The sequence below is a fragment of the Equus caballus genome, chromosome 6, assembly GCF_041296265.1.
Source record: "Equus caballus isolate H_3958 breed thoroughbred chromosome 6, TB-T2T, whole genome shotgun sequence".
NCBI classification, from domain to species: domain Eukaryota; kingdom Metazoa; phylum Chordata; class Mammalia; order Perissodactyla; family Equidae; genus Equus; species Equus caballus.
Window position 1 is genome coordinate 38783749 of NC_091689.1, and position 18431 is coordinate 38802179.

Here is an 18431-nt window from a genome sequence, read left to right on the forward strand (position 1 = left end):
TGGCTGCCTTGATTAAATAAACAGACTCTATCCAAGTGTCCTTTTTTCTCTCCTAACCTTAAAGGGTTAAATTATCAGAAATTAGGAAGGTTTCTAAAAAACTCACTGCAAGAAAAGCAATCCATGGATTTTCCCATCGGTGAGTCTCAATTCCCTGTGGTGTAGATGGTGGATTGGGGGTTCCCGCTTAAGTCTTTTACCTGAGGTGAGCATAATACAAGGGATATGCTCTAGAATGCTCTAGAAAGTTCAGGAAAAAATTGTAACAATACCTCTTGTAATTTTAAAGTACTTAAAGGTAAGTGTATTTTGAACAGACCTCACCCTGGCCTCTTGTTTTTTAGCTCCATTTTATTCTATCCCAATTTGCTCAATTATTTTATGTTTTTAACTTATTGGTATGGATTGCTCTAAGCATCTCAAATTTTGTTTTAAAATGAGTTGAAGAATGAGTAAATAATAAACATTACCAGGAAATAACTTGGAAAATGCTGTTAATGCCATTTACAACAAACAAATGTGACTTGACAGAAAGCCCTCCAATGCATTCCCATTGTACTAGAATAAAACCCAAACTCTGTAACATGGCTTACGAAGTTCTACGTGAGTGACTTTTACCTACCTCTACTGTTAAAGGCTTTGGTCACACAACCAGAGTAAACAAACAAAATGATGGATGATCAAGTTCCTTTTCCAAAAAAGAGAACACAAATTGTAAGAGTCATGACATCTTTCTTGCCTTGCCTTGTTATTTTTCCAAATGCCACACGATATCTTCTGCTCCCTTGCAGCAATCCTGTGTATTCTAGGCTCGATAAAATTGAGTAAATATATTTGCACATATAACGGTATCTAGGTTTCTCACTGTTGAAGGAGTAAGACTCGAAGGTGCATTGTGGTGTTGAAATGGAATTGGAGGTTAAAAATAAAATGTATGTGTGTATGTGTGTCTGTCTGTGGGGAAATCCCACATAACAAGGAAACGCAGGCAGCTTCTAAGAGCTGTGGGCAGCCTCCAGTTGACAGCCTACAAGGAGCTCTGGCCAGCAAGAAAATGAATCCCTCAGTCTTCTAACTAGAAGTAGGTAAAATCTGCCAACAACCTGAGTGAGCTCCGATATTTCCCCAGTTAAACCTCAGACGAGACCACAATCCCAGCCCATACATGGATTGCAGCCTTGTGAGATGCTAAGCAGAAGTCATCTTCATAATTATCTTAATAATATTGAGTCCTACAATCCATGAACATAGTATGTTTATTCATTTATTCCGGTCTTTTAAAATTTCTCCCAGCAATGTCTCGTAGTTTTTAATGTATATGTGTTGCATATATTTTGTTAAATTTATATATGTATGTATCTATCTATATATCTATCCATCTATCTAGCTATCTATATTCCAGCTGTGTCACTGAGAGGTACTAGAAGCAATGATCTTCTAGTAGCAATGAGTACCCTTAGTACCCAGATTTTGGTTTCTAAACACCATTCTCCACTTTAAAAGAAACTAAGAGCCTTTGGAGAAAATATTCCACATCTAGGACAGGGAAAGTGCAAGTGCCCAGAAATTTTGTTTTGCCAGAAAATAAAAAAGGCTTAAAAATGACGGCAATTATGTATCAGAAGGACAGAAGATATAACAGAAGGGGGTTTCCAATGGACAGATTTGGAGCACTTGGAATATCAAAATATATAGTAGTAGTAACAAATTATAAACCATTGACTAAAGAAACTGTGATTCTATACTGATATGAATAAATAACTAGATAAGTAAATAAATAGGAGAGAAGAGAATGTCCCTTACAGTAGAATGCCAAGTAATAAACATAAAAGGAATCATATAGTTAGAAAATCATTAACAGTTGCTGAAACTAATAGGCGAAAGTTTGGTGATGACTGCGATATTTACATCATCTTAAGGTATCTCCTCACAAGTTACATATTAGTTACCATGGAAAATAGTATCTGTACAATGAAGAGACCTTGTGGATACCTCTCTAACCAAGTGATCATTTAGATATCGCTTTATTGGAGAAACCAACCATATATACCTTTTAATAGGATATACTGAGAAGGCCTCAACATCACTTCTGTGTTAGTCCTGCCAAAAATCTGAATCTAATCATGAGGATTAGATTGAGGAATTTCCACATAAACACACCCATTTTGAAGGACTTTCTACAAAATAACTGGCCTGTATGCTTCAAAGATTCCCAGGTTGAGAAAGATGAAGACCAAAGAGGTGTCTATTAGTTATTTATTGCTATGTAACAATATTACCACAGTTTTAGTGGCTTAAAGCAACATACCTACATCATCTTCTAGTTTCTGTGAATAAGAAGTCAAGACTCAGCTGAACCAGCTCTTCTGCTCAGGGGGTTTCATGAGGCCATCAAGGTGTCAGTCAGAGCTGCAGTCTCGTCTGAGTTCACCTGGAGAAAGATCCAAGTTCACTCAGGCTGTTGACAGAATTCAGTTCCTTGCGATTGTAGAACTGAGGGATTCTTTTCCTTGCTGGCTTCTAGCTGGCTTCCAGCCCTCTCTGATTCTAGAAGCCACCTTTACTTCCTTGCCACATGGAATTCCCCAACATGGCTGCTTTGTTCCTCAAAGCCAGCAAGAGAGAGACTCCAGCAAGATAGGCACTGTAATCCTATGTAACATAATCATGCAATCACATACACATAATCACATACACCCTATCACCTTCACCTTATTGTGTTTGTTGGAAACAAGTCAAATCCTGCCCTCACACAAGAGGAGGGGATCACACCAGGATGTGAACACCAGGAGGTGGGGATGGTGGAGGCCAGCACAGCAATCCGTCTGGAATAACACTGTGATAAAGCATGGTGACTGGGTCATAGTGTCTGTTCAGCAGATCTTTGTTGGGCCAATTTAAGAAATGTGGGCTTTCTCTTAGAGTCCTTGGGCAGTATTTCTATATACATATTGTATGTAAATGATATCAGCAATTAATCTTTGATAAGAATAAATAATTCTTTACTTCTTTTAGTGGTCTTTGGAAGTCTTATCACACTTAATAAGATCACCTTTTACTCTTAGCAGCACTAGGCTTGTGTGAAACAGCAGATTTCTGAGGATAGTGTTGGAGTACATGTTTCAAGTTGTTGCAAAGTACAGATCAGCCTAGTACTTGAAATCCATGAATTTAAATCAGATCATAATTCTCAATCTCAAAGACAGAGCCAACTCATGAAAAATAAAACTGTGTTATAGTGCAATGATTCCAATCAGTACACAATATTTTCTTTCCCAAATCAAACATGAGGTTTTCTACCCAAGTCTCTTGTAGCAGCCAAGAATTTAGTTTGATACACAAAGGCTGATCCATGTAAAAAGACATTATGCAGAGGATGGTGTGCAGCTGTTCTTCGTATCAATGAAGGTCACACAGAGAGGAAATGGCCTTACATTAAAACAGGAGGGATTTGGGACAGATACTAAACACACTTTCCTGACAGAGGGATGTAGTACAGATGGATTCATGATGAAAAACCAACTGTGGAATTTTTCCCTAGAGGTTCTCACAAATGAGGTGGACACCCATCTGTTGATGATGCTTTGAGGTCCCTTCTAAGAAGCAGATCACTGCAGGAGCTCCTGAGGTTCCCCTCTGCCCTTTCACCTGCATATGGAGAGTGTGTTAAACAGACGAATTATGTTGTTTTCATTGATAAATAATATGAACCACTCGTAGAAACATAAAATCACATAAAACGCTCATACCCAGAACAAATCTATACACTTCCCATCCACTTTCCTGTTAAAGAAGAGATTCCTTTCTCTAGAGAAAATATCCTGCAGTAGTCAGAATGACTAAAAATAAAATAATGAGTTTAGAGAGAGAGCGGCGAGTGAAACGCTGTGAAGCCAACTGCATCCAGGTGTGACACACTTAACTAAAAGCCAGTTTAAAAGTAGGTCATTGAAAATAGACTCTTTAAAGGCTGAAGGAACAAAAATGTGTGTTTTCAAAAGAAAATGAAGAGAAAAGAGATTTATTGATCTTGATTGCTAGTCTAGAGAATCACTTGTCTTTCCTATTTTAATAGATAAAAATTCTTTACTTGATGCTCAGAGTCTCATTTTAAAAATCTCAGATGGCTGCATAGACACCGTTGTGAAGCCTGCCTCCTCCCAAATTTGTAAGAAAAAGTAGGATTTAATTATCATGCCAGAGAAAAAGAAAGAACCTCATGACTGGAGAGAATTTTCATCTTTTAGGAGTAGCCTTTGGAGAAACTTCTTTGAATCAATTCTTTTAAAACAAAAATCAACATTTTACAATTTAATAAAATCAATGAAAACTCACGCAAGATTCCAAAATTAGGAATACTATAAAATGTGCAAAATTTTTCACTCAAGTTTGATACATGACTTGAAAATACATTTTTGAATAAACAAAGGCTGTATGGCGATATAGATTAAGCTAGAAGTTCATTCTTTATAGATGCGGTCATAGTGACTCAATTTCCCTACTCCTTTCTTATAGGAAAATTAACAATATAGTGAAAGGGAATAACTTGCAGTCATACTAATCTATAAGTTCCAGGATAAAATTTCCAGCTGTGCTTACATAAAATGTTGTCTTTAAGTGATAGCACTTCCAAGAAGAGTAATCAGTAAATCAATAGAAAGAAGGAACTACCTCCTCACAACAGGCCCCAATTCCTTCAGTTCACTTATTTTCATTCTTCTCTGTGAGCTCACTGAGCTGGTGCATAAATTAGAAGCATTGCACAAACTATTCCAGCATGAGAGTAAGGCCTGCAAAATCTCTTTCATATTAGGGCTGGGAATCTGAAAAACGTTTTAATAATGTCTTAAAACTCCCCAATTGATCAATGCCAGTGATTTTCTCTTTGCAATAGTTGCCTTGGAAGGCCATCTATTTTGATCCACTGTGTTGCCATTGCTGAAAACATCTCGGGAAATTCCTCTTTGGAACACTTTCAGAGTCTGCATTAGTCTTTTTGCATCTCTTCGTTACTGACAATATTTTGGTTTACTTTATGCTGAGAGTGAATTTGTTTCTTTATATATTTTAAACAGCCAAAAGTCACTCTACCTATGGACTGGTGGGAAATACAATTTTTTTTTTCTGTAAAATGAGAAATGGTTATAAAGTCATGGGACTGATTTTTGTTCTCTAGATTGGAAGTTTATATTCTCCTTTTGATATGCTGGCATTGTGTCCATGGGCAATTTAGTCAACTGCTCAATGCTTCAGTTTCCTTCTTTGTAACAGGAGTAAACAACAGCCCACATAGACTTGTTGTGACTATTAAGTGACATCATAAATGTACAGTAGTAATTAGAGTGCCCAGCACACAGTTAGAGCTCAATAATTCTTGCTCAGAGAATAACTACATGAAGGGACTTCCAGCCTCCTCCTTCCTATCAAACTCCTTTCTCCATCTATTCAAATCCAGCGCATCATCCAAAACTGACTCCGAATCCAGTCTCTGAAGTCACCTCTTTGGTGTAACTAATTCATTTTGCAATTCTCTCTTTCCAACCCATCTTGGAGTCTTGAAGATTGGTCTTTCATCATGACTCTTAAATCCATCCCCTTTTCTCTATCCTACTTCTTGTCTTCAACCTGTGAATCCATGCACTCTCCATGTCGCAGGCAGAGTGCTCTCTAAAGCGTAAGCCTGGTGGAGTCGCTTTCCTCCTGAAACACTTTAGTGCCTCCCCATTGTCCTCTGGTAAAGGACAATCTTCTCAGTAGAACTATAAGGCCATTTGCCCTCTGAACCCGGTTTACTGCGGAGGCATCAGTGCCACAATTCCATAAATGTAGCATGTTCTCGCTTTCCCAGGACTTTGCATGTGGCTAAAATATGCTCTCGTACTCTGGCTTCAGGCTAACTCCTACTGTTTCCTCTGGGTTTAATTTAGAGTTCAGATGCTCCCTGAAGCACACACTCCCAGGCCCACTTTGGGCCCCACCTCCCACACAAGTCTCATTTAGGTATCTCTCTTAAGTAATCTTACAGCACCCGCTCACTCATTGCACCTTATTGTAAAGCTCTATTTATTTGAAATTTATTTCCACATCGGAACATGAGCTTCTGGAGGGAAGGCACTGCGTCATGTTCATGCTGGTCCTAGTTGAGCCCCCCAGGACCTGGTGTTCATATATGTACCCCTAGAAACATAAAAGGGATCAGTAATCATTTATTACATGAATGAATGAACAAATAATGTTTCTGACACCTTATTTACTATTCTTGTGACTCATTAACAATTTTTATTGCTATTAGGATTATTTTTTAAATCTTGAAAATCCTTGGAAAAACCAATACCTTCTCCCAAATAGATGCATAGCTAATCCTCTCTCTTAATGTGGGTCTCTGCTCACCATCCATCTCAGAGAAGTTTCCTCAGATCACATAAGGAAATAAGACACACAATCACCCCACTGCCAAACACAGCTGTGTTTTTCCTGATAGCATTTATCTGTTCTGGAAATTATAGTCTATATTTATCATTTGTTTGTTTATTCCTGATCTCTGTAATCGCCGTAAGACTGAGTTTGTTTGATTTTTTACCAGTGGGTTCTCAGCTCCTACAATATTGCCTGGCACAGAGTGGATGCTTAATGTTAGTAAGGTATTGAATTCCAGATTATAAATTCCCTGAGAACAGTAAAATGCATATGCTGCACATCCTCTAACCTGAAATGTTAGAGTATATAATTGATAGGTATATATACATATATTAGTTGAAGTTGCCTTCAAAAAGCTGGTATCTACCTTTGTATCTTTTCAGAGAGGTTAATATTATGGATGAGTAACAGGGAGCCTCTTCAGACAGACAATCCTTGTGGGTAGGCATTGGGGGGGGAATTAAAAATTAAGTGAGCATCTCCAACCTGTGGAAAAGGAGGCAAAAAGTTTCTTTGAATCAGATCTTTGTTCTGCTAAGAATCACTTGAAGTTTTGCCCTTATCTAAGTTTTGCCTACATTTATGTAAATGTAGGATAGGAAGGTTTCTCCTGTCTGAAGTGGAAGGAAGATCTTGAAACAAAAGGCTGCCGTTCTCTAAGACCCGTGAGCAAAGGAAGCCCCTGAGATAGAGTTAGATTAATTTGTACAAGAAGCTTCGAACTTCTGGAGGAGAGAAACTCAAACATGTGACTTTGTTCCCTGTGATTTGGCACGGGGGGGATGGGGGATCTGTCAAGTTGAATCAGGGTGTCCCTGACCTAGGCTCAGAGGCAGAGATGAGCAAGGGCTCCCCCAGGAAAACTCATCTGCAGAAAGGGTGGAGGTGGATTTACCCCAAAGCTAAGGAAGCTTTTAGGGTCCTTCACTCACAGGGCCCCTTCTTCAGTCTCTGAGTGGGTCCCTAGCAATGTGTCCACATGGTTGTGTGTGTTTAACTGCTGCCTGATGAAGACAGCTGACTCTCGCCAGCCCAACCTTCCCATCTTGGACTTCTTCAGTAGCATCACTGGAGTGGCTGCAGCCATTTTGGGATCCAGCTAAGGGGAGGTTGATGTAGAGATATGTTTAATTTAGTTTAGTTTAAAGGTGACATCTTTAACTGATTCAAAGTCAATTCTTTTTATTGTTAAGTTTTTGCTAGCTGCCCTAGTGCAGGAATGACTAACAAGAATATTCCTACCACCCACTCTTCAGAATCCCCTGGTCCCAGGACAAAAAGGGCCAGATTTCCTGTGGTGCCCTGTATCACCTGTCACTAGACGTATGTGGACTATTCCAGAGAAACAAGCTCTTTCTATTTGGGGAACCTGGAAAACTATGATGAGACTTAGTTTAAAATGAGACTACAAGATGTTTCAAAGTCACTGATTTGATGGTTAGCAAAAGATTCTGGAAGAAGTGGAATCTAAATGCCACTTTACCAGTCTTTGCTGAAGAAGGTAACTGTTTGACTCCTAAGACAAAGCAAAGAGAAGAAGATGTAGAGTGTGATTTTTGAGGCTTTTGCCTGAGACTCTACCACTCCCTGCCCTCCACCAAAAAACTTGTCTGGAAAACTGAACCTCACGATGGAAGAGGACCCAGTGTCCAACGATGCTAGTAGGTCAAGCGCACTTCCTCCCAAGCCTCAGCACGCTGGCACGCACAGACTGACACGGTGCTCGCTGCTCTAGTGTAGGAATCACCTGTAAGAATATTCCATAGGCAGATTCCAACTGGAAGTAAGGTTATTTTTCCTGTAGGTGGAGAAATTGAGGTACCAGAAATGGAGAGTGTGCTTTGAGGATGAAACTCTATCCCAAATGAAAACTCTATATGAACACTGATTAAGACAGTAAGAGTAAAAGGGACCATAATGGGAAATACAAGTGTAGGTAATGGAGGGCTTATATGGCTCTCTCCTCATGGTCATCCTTATGTTCTTAAGAACACACCCCTGTATAACTCTGGCACAGTGCTTGAAAGACCTAAGACAAGCATTTGAGGATTAGGAGAGCCATTGGATGTGCTGGACATCTTCCGTTTGTCCCTCCATGTCCTACTGTGTTCCCCAGAGGGCTGACCTGTAAGGACCGCCTCATTAAGCTCCTTTGCCCTCTGGCTACTGGTTGCCTTGATAGGGAGCATCAGTATGAGATGGGGGGCAGGAGGAGAATGAGCTCAAAATCTTTGTTGACCTGATATGGTGGACTAAACATGGTGGGAAATTCTCTGCTATTTCTCCCAGTGAAAGATGGAGCCTAATTCCTCCCTCTCGATTAATCTGGACTGGCCTAAGTGGCTTGCTTGAATGACTGAATGCAGAGGGAGTGCCATTTTTGGACTTCTGAGGCAAAGTCATCACAAGAAGCCTTGCAGCCCCATCTACCCAAGTCTCTTGGAGCGCTCACTCTTGGAGCTCTGAGCTGTCATGTAAGAAGTTTGATTACCCTGTGACTGCCCTGCTGGAGGAAGCTACAGGGAAAGACTCCGTGGAAAGAGAGCAATGCTGGTCCCCCCTCAGCTATTCCGGCCTTCCCGGGCAGATATGTGAGTGAAGACACCATCTTGGAGGACATTCCAACCCCAGCAGATATATCATGGAGAAGAACCAAGAAACACAGCCAACAGCAGAACTGAGGCCCCAGGTATATGACCCCCATTGAGCTGTCCCAGGCATCTCCAGCTGTTCAAACCAGCCCAGCTGAGGCTTGAGGCATTGTGAAGCAAAAATGATCCATTTCCTCTGTGTCCTGCCAGAATTCCTAGCCCACAAAATTGTGAGCATAATACATAATTATTGTTTTACCCTAGTTGGTTTGAGGGTGGTTCATTACACAGCAACCAATAACTAAGCACCTGGTAACCTCCCACTGGGTCATCCCTGGTGGGCTATGTGCCTCTGCCAAAGTCTCTTCAAGACAGCCTTCTCCACAGAGCTCTTCTTGCCATCCAGCTTGTGGGAGGTGATGGCTCCCTGCCATTACTAGCTGTACTATCCTTTGTTTTTGGCTTTCTTAAATCTTATCCACCTTTTAAAAATAGTTCCCTAATTAAACTCTCTTGAATTACCCAGTTTGAGAGTATCATCTGTTTCCTATTGGAATCTTGGCTCATCTACCAGACGTGATACACATCTCAAGACTTATTAAAGAGCAGAGGAGAAAGCTACAGTCTATGTAAGGAAGTTCAAAATTATGCTTCAGAAAGCCACAGAAAAATTTGCACTAGCTAAACAGTATGTCTGTGTACTTATATCAAGGACTTACATCGGGTAATTAGCATCTTACCCTTATTGAAATACTTTCGAAAAGACTAGGTTTTTAAGATTTTCCTTTAAGATTTTCTGGATTCAGTGAATCTTACCCATTTTGCTTTGTTTGGGAGGAAAATGGTCATTTTCTGGGACACTGCACTATTTTGTTTAACTAACAGTTATGTGACACTTTCTATCTTCCAGGCACTCTTCTAAGACCTTTGCAAATAATAACCCATTTAATTCTCCTAATAACCTTATCAGCCATGTGCTATTATTATTTTACACATGAAAACATGGGGGCGTGTAAAGATCACATAGCTGGCCCGAGGGCTCACAGCTAGTAAGTGGCCGAGCTGGTGCTCGAAGCCACACGGTAGATGTAGAGTGTGCACCCTTTACCACTGTGTTGTGCCGTTAAATCTTGCAGGAAAGATTTAGAAAACCAGAGAAATGAGTCGTGCTGCTCTGCTGTATGGTTAGCCTCAGTGAGGGCAGAGCTGATGGAGAGTGAGAAAGAGAGAGAGGTTGGATGCTCCTCACAGGGCAGACACTAGAGAGGACAAGTGCAGTAGTTATCTGTTGCTGTGTTACAAATTGCTTCAAAATGCAGTGGCTGAAAGCAACAGTAAGTTTTTATGTCTCCTGGTTTCTGTGGATGGGGAATTCACATGGGCTACAGCAGGCCCTCCAATCCTATATGTCCCGAGTCTCAGGTGGAGGATGAGGAGGCTTGGGGTTGGAATCATCTGAAGACTCCTTCCCTCCTGGGCGGGTCTAGCTGGATGTGCAGCCTGCAATACCCCTCACAACCCTCCACCCTCTCTCTGGTTCCGGGGGTGCTTAGAGGAGATGCCACCCACAAAATGAAATGTGTGGGAGTTATTATTTTGGAGAACCTGGGTTAGGTGATTATTTAAATGTTTTCGTCAGGATTTCTGAAGAAAATACAGAGTAAGTTCAAACTAGGTAAAAGGATTATTTTTAAAAGCATGGGGAGAGTTTAAGAAAAACCAAAAATAAGCGATTATGTAGAACTCCAGAAGTAGCAAGGAGAGAGCCGTTACCTGTCCCAGGACTGATTGGACCCTGAGGCTATTTGAAGAGAATGTCTGTGGCCTTTAGGGAGGGAGGCAGATAACCAAGGATGAGCTGGGGGAGTAGGAGGAGGGTGACTAAACCCTCTCACCTCATTGTCCTCCTGCCCTCTGATCCCCATGTCTAACGCCCCTGAAGGCCATATGGCCAGACCAGTCTCCCAGGATCTGGAGTAGGGTGATGGTGAGATGGTGGAGAATGGGTCTGGACAGGCAAACAGAAGGTACCCAACACACCAAGATATCACCAGGGTCCGGGTGGGGGAGGGAGGAGTATGTTTTGGTGAGTCACCAGTTGTCCCTTATAGAGCTTCAGGTGAATGCTGCTGGAGTCTGTGAGGCCTCCATTAACAGACTTTCTATTTTGTTTTATCTTATGAAATTACCATTTTTGTAGGTTAAAAAAACTGGAAAAGTAGGCAATTGCGTGTAGTTCAACTTAATATTCTGGGTACTTTCCAATAAAGCTGGTATTAGATAACTGTTCATATCAGATGACTAAAAATGTGGCTCCTCATTGTTTTATTGTTGAGTATTTTCTGTATTAGCATTGCCTAAAATACTTAAGTGGAATGGGTATTCTAATTGGCCCACAGTAAACATTTTTTCGTTGTTCAGGGATGAGGCAAGACAAAAACCTAAAGTCAGCAACACTTTTGGGGTCAGCATGTTGCTCACTACAGCTCGTGGCAGTGTGAACCTGGCGCCCCACTGAAATAGGTGAACCTACCTAGCAGTTAGCCTTTCGAAGGTGGACAGCCTTGAACCCAAGCAGAGAACTGTAAGGGGTGGCCCTGAGGCAGGGTTTCAGGGAGGCCCAGCAGGAAAGAGAGAAAGAGGAGACTCAGGATAGACCATAGGAAGGGGAAGTTGTGAATTCCATGTTCAAATCATGCCTTTGACCATCTTGTCCTCTAATCACATATTATTTAGTAACCTATTGGATAAAGACATCCTGGGCTTTTGAGTTTTTTTTCTCACTCTGCCATGCAGCTAGGAAGGTGTGAGGCAGAGGCTGGTTAATGTGGATTTTAAGGGAATGTTCACTGAGGCATATATTTAAAAATCCTTGGGGCTGGCCTCGTGGCGCAGCAGTTAAGTTCACATGTTCTGCTTCAGTGCTCCAGGGTTCACCGGTTCAGATCCCAGCACGGATCTATGCACCACTTGGCAAACGCCATGCTGTGGTAGGTGTCCCAAATATAAAGTAGAGGAAGATGGACATGGATGTTAGCTCAGGGCCAGTCTTCCTCAGCAAAAAGAGGAGGATTGGCAGTAGTTAGCTCAGGGCTAATCTTCCTCAAAAAAAAAAAAAAAATCCTGTTACCGTCCACTAAGCACAGGGTGGAAACAGAATGTGCCCCTGAAGCAGATTTCTGTTGTCTAAGCAATGGCTTGATTGGTATGGTATAATGAGTCCCCAAAGATGTGCATGTCCTAATCCCCAGGACCTGTTAAAATGTTACCTGACATGGTAAAAGGGACTTTGCAGATATAATTAAATTAAGCATTTTGAGATAGGGACATCATCCTGGATTATCCAAGTGGTTCCAATGTAATCATGAGGGTCCTATTAAGAAGGAGGTAGGAGTGTTAAAGTTAGGAGAAGATGACGTAAAAATGGAAGTACAGATTGGAGTGATGTGGCCACCAACCAAGGGATGCTGGCATCCTCTAGAAGATGGAAGAGGTAAGGAAGGGATTCTCTTCCAAAAGGAACTAGCTCTGCAGAAACATTCATTTTGTTCCTGTAAGATTTTATTCAGACCTCTGATCTCCAGAACCATAAAAGAATAAATTTGTATTGTTTTAAACCAAATTTGTGATAACTTATAACAGCAGCCATAGGAAACTAATAATTGTGGTTTCCCTAGTTATGTGAGTATAGAGTGAGGAGGTATGCATGAGGATAGAGTCCTTTCGACACTCACTCCATGTTGTTACTCCTTACAAACCCAGATGTGAAATTTGCATGAAGAGGATAGCAGACTCAGAAAGACTGGGACCAAGACACATACCCCAAAATTTGGAGTTAGAGTGAGCTGTCAGGGTAGACTCAGAGGGTTCCCATCAAGACACAGTAGCAGAGAGGGCCAATGGGATGCCTGGGGATACAGTGTCCTTAGAAAAGGGAGCAGGTCTTGGCCGATCCAGGCTCGACATAAGATCCCAAGTGTTGTTGGGGGGACGACTGATCTGACACAGCTGATGATGTATGTTACAAGACCCTCAGGACCCAGCTGCCTAGAGATGGTGTTTTTGGGGAATAATGGCTAAGCAAGACATTGTAGACAAATAATGAGAGCTCTACTCCAGGAATCCAAGCAGGAGGCGTCCCTGAAGCCAGAGAATGGGCTTGGACCAGCTCAGCAAGGGTTAACAAGGACCTGAGGAACTCTGGGGACCAGGTTTCCACAGTGGCACTGTGTGGCAGTGAGAAACACCGGTAGCAGTGGGCCGACTGGACTTCAGTCATCTCTCCACTCAGCCTCTCAGCAAGGATTGACCGAACTGGCACTGAGTGATCCCTGGAGGTTGCTGGTAAATGGTGATGGGGTGGGGTGGGAGGTGGGGAAGTGGAGGTAGTCACAGGGGTGGGGAGTGGGAGGAGAGGATAAGGTGGAGTTTAAGGTTTACTGGGCTGCCTGCTTGTAGGTGTTGTTTTGACTGACGGGGTTAATTGGAACAAAATAAGAGATACGTGTAGCTGATTTTTTTCCTCCGGGTTTATGGAGCAGAACATACTAGACACACATGTTTGTGTTCTGTTAGAAAAATTTTAAAAAATTTTTGGTTTCCTCTTTATAGATTTTTGGGAATCTGAACTTAAACTGTACTAATTTCTTTTTCTTTTTTTTTGAGGAAGATTAGCCCTGAGCTAACTACTGCCAGTCCTCCTCTTTTTTTGCTGAGGAAGCCTGGCCCTGAGCTAACATCCATACCCATCTTCCTCTACTTTATATGTGGGACATCTACCACAGCATGGTGTGCCAAGCGGTGCCAGGTCTGCATCTGGGATCCAAACCAGCGAACCCTGGGCTGCCGAGAAGCAGAACGTGTGAACTTAACCACTGTGCCACCCAGCCAGACACTGTACTAATTTCTATATTTTTTACTTTTGTCCTTCATTAAACAAACAATCTTGTAGAGGCTGGCTCAGTGGCCAAGTGGTTAAGTTCGCGCGCTCCGCTGCGGTGGCCCAGGGTTCGGATCCTGGGCGCAGACATGGCACCGCTCCTCAGGCCACGTTGAGGCGGCGTCCCACATCCCACAACTAGAAGGACTTGCAACTAAGATATACAACTGTGTACTGGGGGTTTGGGAAGATAAAGCAGAAAAAAAAAAAGAAGATTGGCAGGAGTTGTTAGCTCAGGTGCCAATCTTTGAAAAAAAAAAAATCTTGTAATACTGCAAAATTACAGGATTTGCATGTACATGCCTCACGTCCTTTGAATGTTAGCTTCTCTAATTGGGAGACCCCATCAACAGACATTTTCCAGAAGTTGCTTAACCTTTACAGAGAGCCTGCTTTATGAGAGACATTGCTCTACAATTTTACCTAGCTCATCTCACTGGGATCTTCCCGCAATTCGGTGAGGTATCTTATAAAGGAGGAAATAGCTTCATAGGCTCAGGAGTTTCTTGTAGGTGGTTATAATAGATGGATCTCTAACCATATGATTGATTTTATAAGCATCAGTTAAGATCACACTTAAATCAAGTGTCCAGTGAAGCATGAATGTTAGTAGGATGTTTGAATACGTCTAGCAACTAAACTGAGATTTAACATAAATATAAAAGTAATATAACACTTTGCATATCTCTTATTTCTTACAATTAATCACTTCAAAGAAATCCTATTGTCAGATAGCCCAGCATATCCTCCTTAAACTCTACCTCCTCCACTGATTACGTGAACTCTACACATGCCAATAATGTGTGAAAGATGTGTGAAGGAGTGCTTAGCACCGTACTGTGAATACAGGAAGTCCTTGTTAAAGTTTGGTTAAAAAAAAGAAAAGGTAAAGTCTGGTTGCATAAAAAGTTAGCAAAAACATCGTCTGAAATGCACAGTAATGAATAGGGGAGGCAAAAAGGAAAAAATGTTGGATATTATTTCTAAAGTTACAGCCTGATTTAAAAAATAGCAGCTACAGAATGACTCGCCTGGTATATGACTCCTTTTTTGCAAAAAGTCGAAAACACACTATGAATTTGAAAGACAGGATTGCAAAAAGTCTCCTGACTCTCTATACTTCTAAAGCTACAAAATAAAAATTCTTTACATATAGAAGAGCATTGCTCTCTCAATGTTTTTATTTACCTTTGATTTTTGGAGGGCTTTATTTAATATATGATCGCCAATCACCATTTGAAATAAACATTTCTTTTTTGTTTTCAAACTTTTTTTTTATTGCTTTTTCACCCCAGATTTCCCCAGCACATAGTTGTATATCCTAGTTGTGGGTCCTTCTGGTTGTGGCATGTGGGATGCCACCTCAGCATGGCCTGATGAGCTGTGCTATGTCCACGCCCAGGATCCAAACTGGCAAAACCCTGGACCGCCGGAGGGGAGCGCGAGAACTTAACCACTCGGCCATCGGCCCAGCCCCTGAACTAGACATTTCTGCTGTCCACAAGCATTCGCTTCTCCGTTCCTTTGCAGACTTTATTCAAGTGTCTTCCCCTTCCTCACACCTCGAATGGACCTCAGGAGAAGCAGACCTCACTACCTGCTCCACGGGTGACTCTGGTGCATCCAAGGCTAACTCCATCCCTAATGCAAGTGACGGGAGAGGACATGTGACCAAAATAATGTGAGGAGAGGTTTCCAAGGGGCATCTGAGAACGACTCATCATCCCAGTGAGAGATCCTCAGAGTAACCCTCTCTCCAGACGTTGCATGATTGTTCTGCAACTACTTTGCTATTACCCTGAAGATGAAGGTTCTATTTAGAGTGGGGCAAAGAACTCTAGCAGGTGACAGGACTGTCACCTCTAAGGCCCCTCCTCCTTCTCTTCTAATTAATTGAGCCAAAAAATATCTGATTGTTTAAGCTAGTTTGAGTTGGGTTTTCTGCCATTTGCAGCTGAAAATATTCTAACCTATACACTACAAGATTTTATTGTGTAAATATAATTCTGGTGTAGAGTCAATAAAACGAATTAAAAAGACAGTCCTGCTCATGGTATCAAAATGATGAGACTCATGCAAACCCAGAAGTCTGTACTTAGGGGCCTGCCAAGCCAAATAAACACCCGGTACAGATTACTTTAGCTAAAAATCTTGCCAATTCAAGAATGCCCGTTCATCTGAAGTCATCAAGTTTCAGTTTCTGAACATTGTACATTGCATATTTTGTGAAATTACACATTTCCAGGGATAGCAAGAAGCCCAAGTGATAATTTACCTGGAAAGGACAGTGAAGAGGGAAGAGGGGTATATAATTTGTGTATGAACTGCTGTAGAACATTTGCCTGTTTTTAGCACCACATGAAATGATTAGAATTTAAAAAAATAAGATTTAAAAAATCCACCAAATTAAGAAAAGGCCATGAATTACTTTTTAGGCACATTTAAAGAGAATCACTCGAATTGGAGCCATTAAAATGTATTACAAGTTGTAAGGATACTTCTCACCTTAAAAAGAACATTTGATCAATGAGTAGATGGTATCAGTATACGCAATTTTTAGAAAGCATTCTGAATTTAAATGATCACAGAACTATCAATATGGGGTTTCAAATTGAACTATCTCAAGCAATTAACCTAAAATAATGTATCCATTTTGTTTAGAGCCCCAGCAGGGAAGAACAATTAACAACTTATGAATTACCATTTGTCTTAAACTCCAGAAGTATGCTCGTGACTTGAATAAATATGCTCTTGAGTATAAAATAGGACCCAAATTTACTTTAAAAATTGAAATGGTTTTATTTGTTAAGTGATTTTTATGGTCTATAATCAAATGATTAACTGTCAAAAAAAACCCATTTACTTTTTATGTAAAGAAAGATTATTTCTTAAGTTTGCTTATTTTTCTTCCCAACTAACATTTATGGCACACATTACTTTACGTAGGAGTAAAGGGGTAAAAAGCTGATCCAGCTCTCAAGTAAGGTAGTGTATTGATTTTTGGAGTCCGAGAGAGATTTCTACTTTGTATTTTGCATTTACTTTGTATTTATGTATTTTGCAAAAAACATAATTCTATTTTTTTAATTGAGTAAGTTGCAGGATATCTGTTCTGTTGGTCAGAGCTTGTTCATATCTAATCACTGTATTGTCCCCAGCTGATCTGAGAGTAACTATTTTCCAGTTCGTTCTCGGACTGATAGCTTATGATGTTAAATATTTACTACTTCATGTGAAATGGCTGCAATCTTTAAACCAAATTAATAATTATTTATTAAATATCACCATGTGCAAAGTGCCGTATTTAAATATTATTATTTTCCTTGCTGGACATAAAAATCCAGGTTGTTTAAGTCATATCGCCACCTCATAAGGTGGACACAGTTTCCCCACTGCCTTATTTACAGTAGAGAAAACCTCATCACAAACTAAAGAAACTCGAGTTGCAATACAAGTTAGTGAAAACATGAGTAGTGATAACCATATCCAACATTCACTTAGTGAATTTAGGAGATAAAATGTTTCCTAATGCTTTTTAAAATCTCTATCACCTTACCTGCCCAAGCCTTTTTCCAGTGTCTTATAAAAATGTGACTCTAGTCAGATACATTTATCCCTTATATTATTTTTTCTACAAAAGTGAGTTGATTTAGAGCTTATACTTTTTTGTGTGTGTGTGCTTTGCTTTAGGACCCAAACAGGCAGTGTTCTAGAAGGGGAGGTAACTCATGTATGAAAGGATAATTCAACCATTCCTAGGATCCAGAAAGCTCCTCAATGTTTCTTCAAGCTTTGTTCATCCATTCGTGTATTCATTGAGAAATGATTTTTGAGTTCCTCCTGTGTAAAATAAATTGCAATTATTTAAAAGTGTTTCGTGAAAATATACTATGACCAGGAAGACAGCTATTAGGCCATTTATTTTCTATTTTGCCGGGAATCGTACCCTCTGAGCTCGTTGGATTTGGACATGAATTTCTAAAGTGAATATTGCTCTTGGTGGCTTCCTGCTTAATGTCAGGCTAGTCAAGTGACCCTAGAAATCGTCCAGTTTTCTTAAAGCTTCCTTTACATGGACTCCAATGTAATTGCTTTCACGTTATTTGATATGTAAAAACCAACTACCTCCTATATTCAAACTTTTATAGCATTTTATTCTTACACTTCCTAAGAGACAAATTACTTTACGAAAATAATAGCATTATTTTTAAGTAATGATACTGTGTCCCATTTAGGCCAACATTTAGCATATGTCCCATTAATTTTTAGATAGAAATTAAATTAACTATCCTGGCTTCCTCGTTCTTGGGCAATTACTTATTACTTTTCTTTTTTTCTTATCTGCAAAATTAAATTCCATCAATTCTATCAATGTTCCTGCATCCGGAGCCACATCTTCTGCTTTCCTGCTGGAGCCTGCCTCCCACCTGTCCACTTGTGTACCAGGTCCTCTTCCTCCTTAACTTCTATGAGGCTCTGTTGAC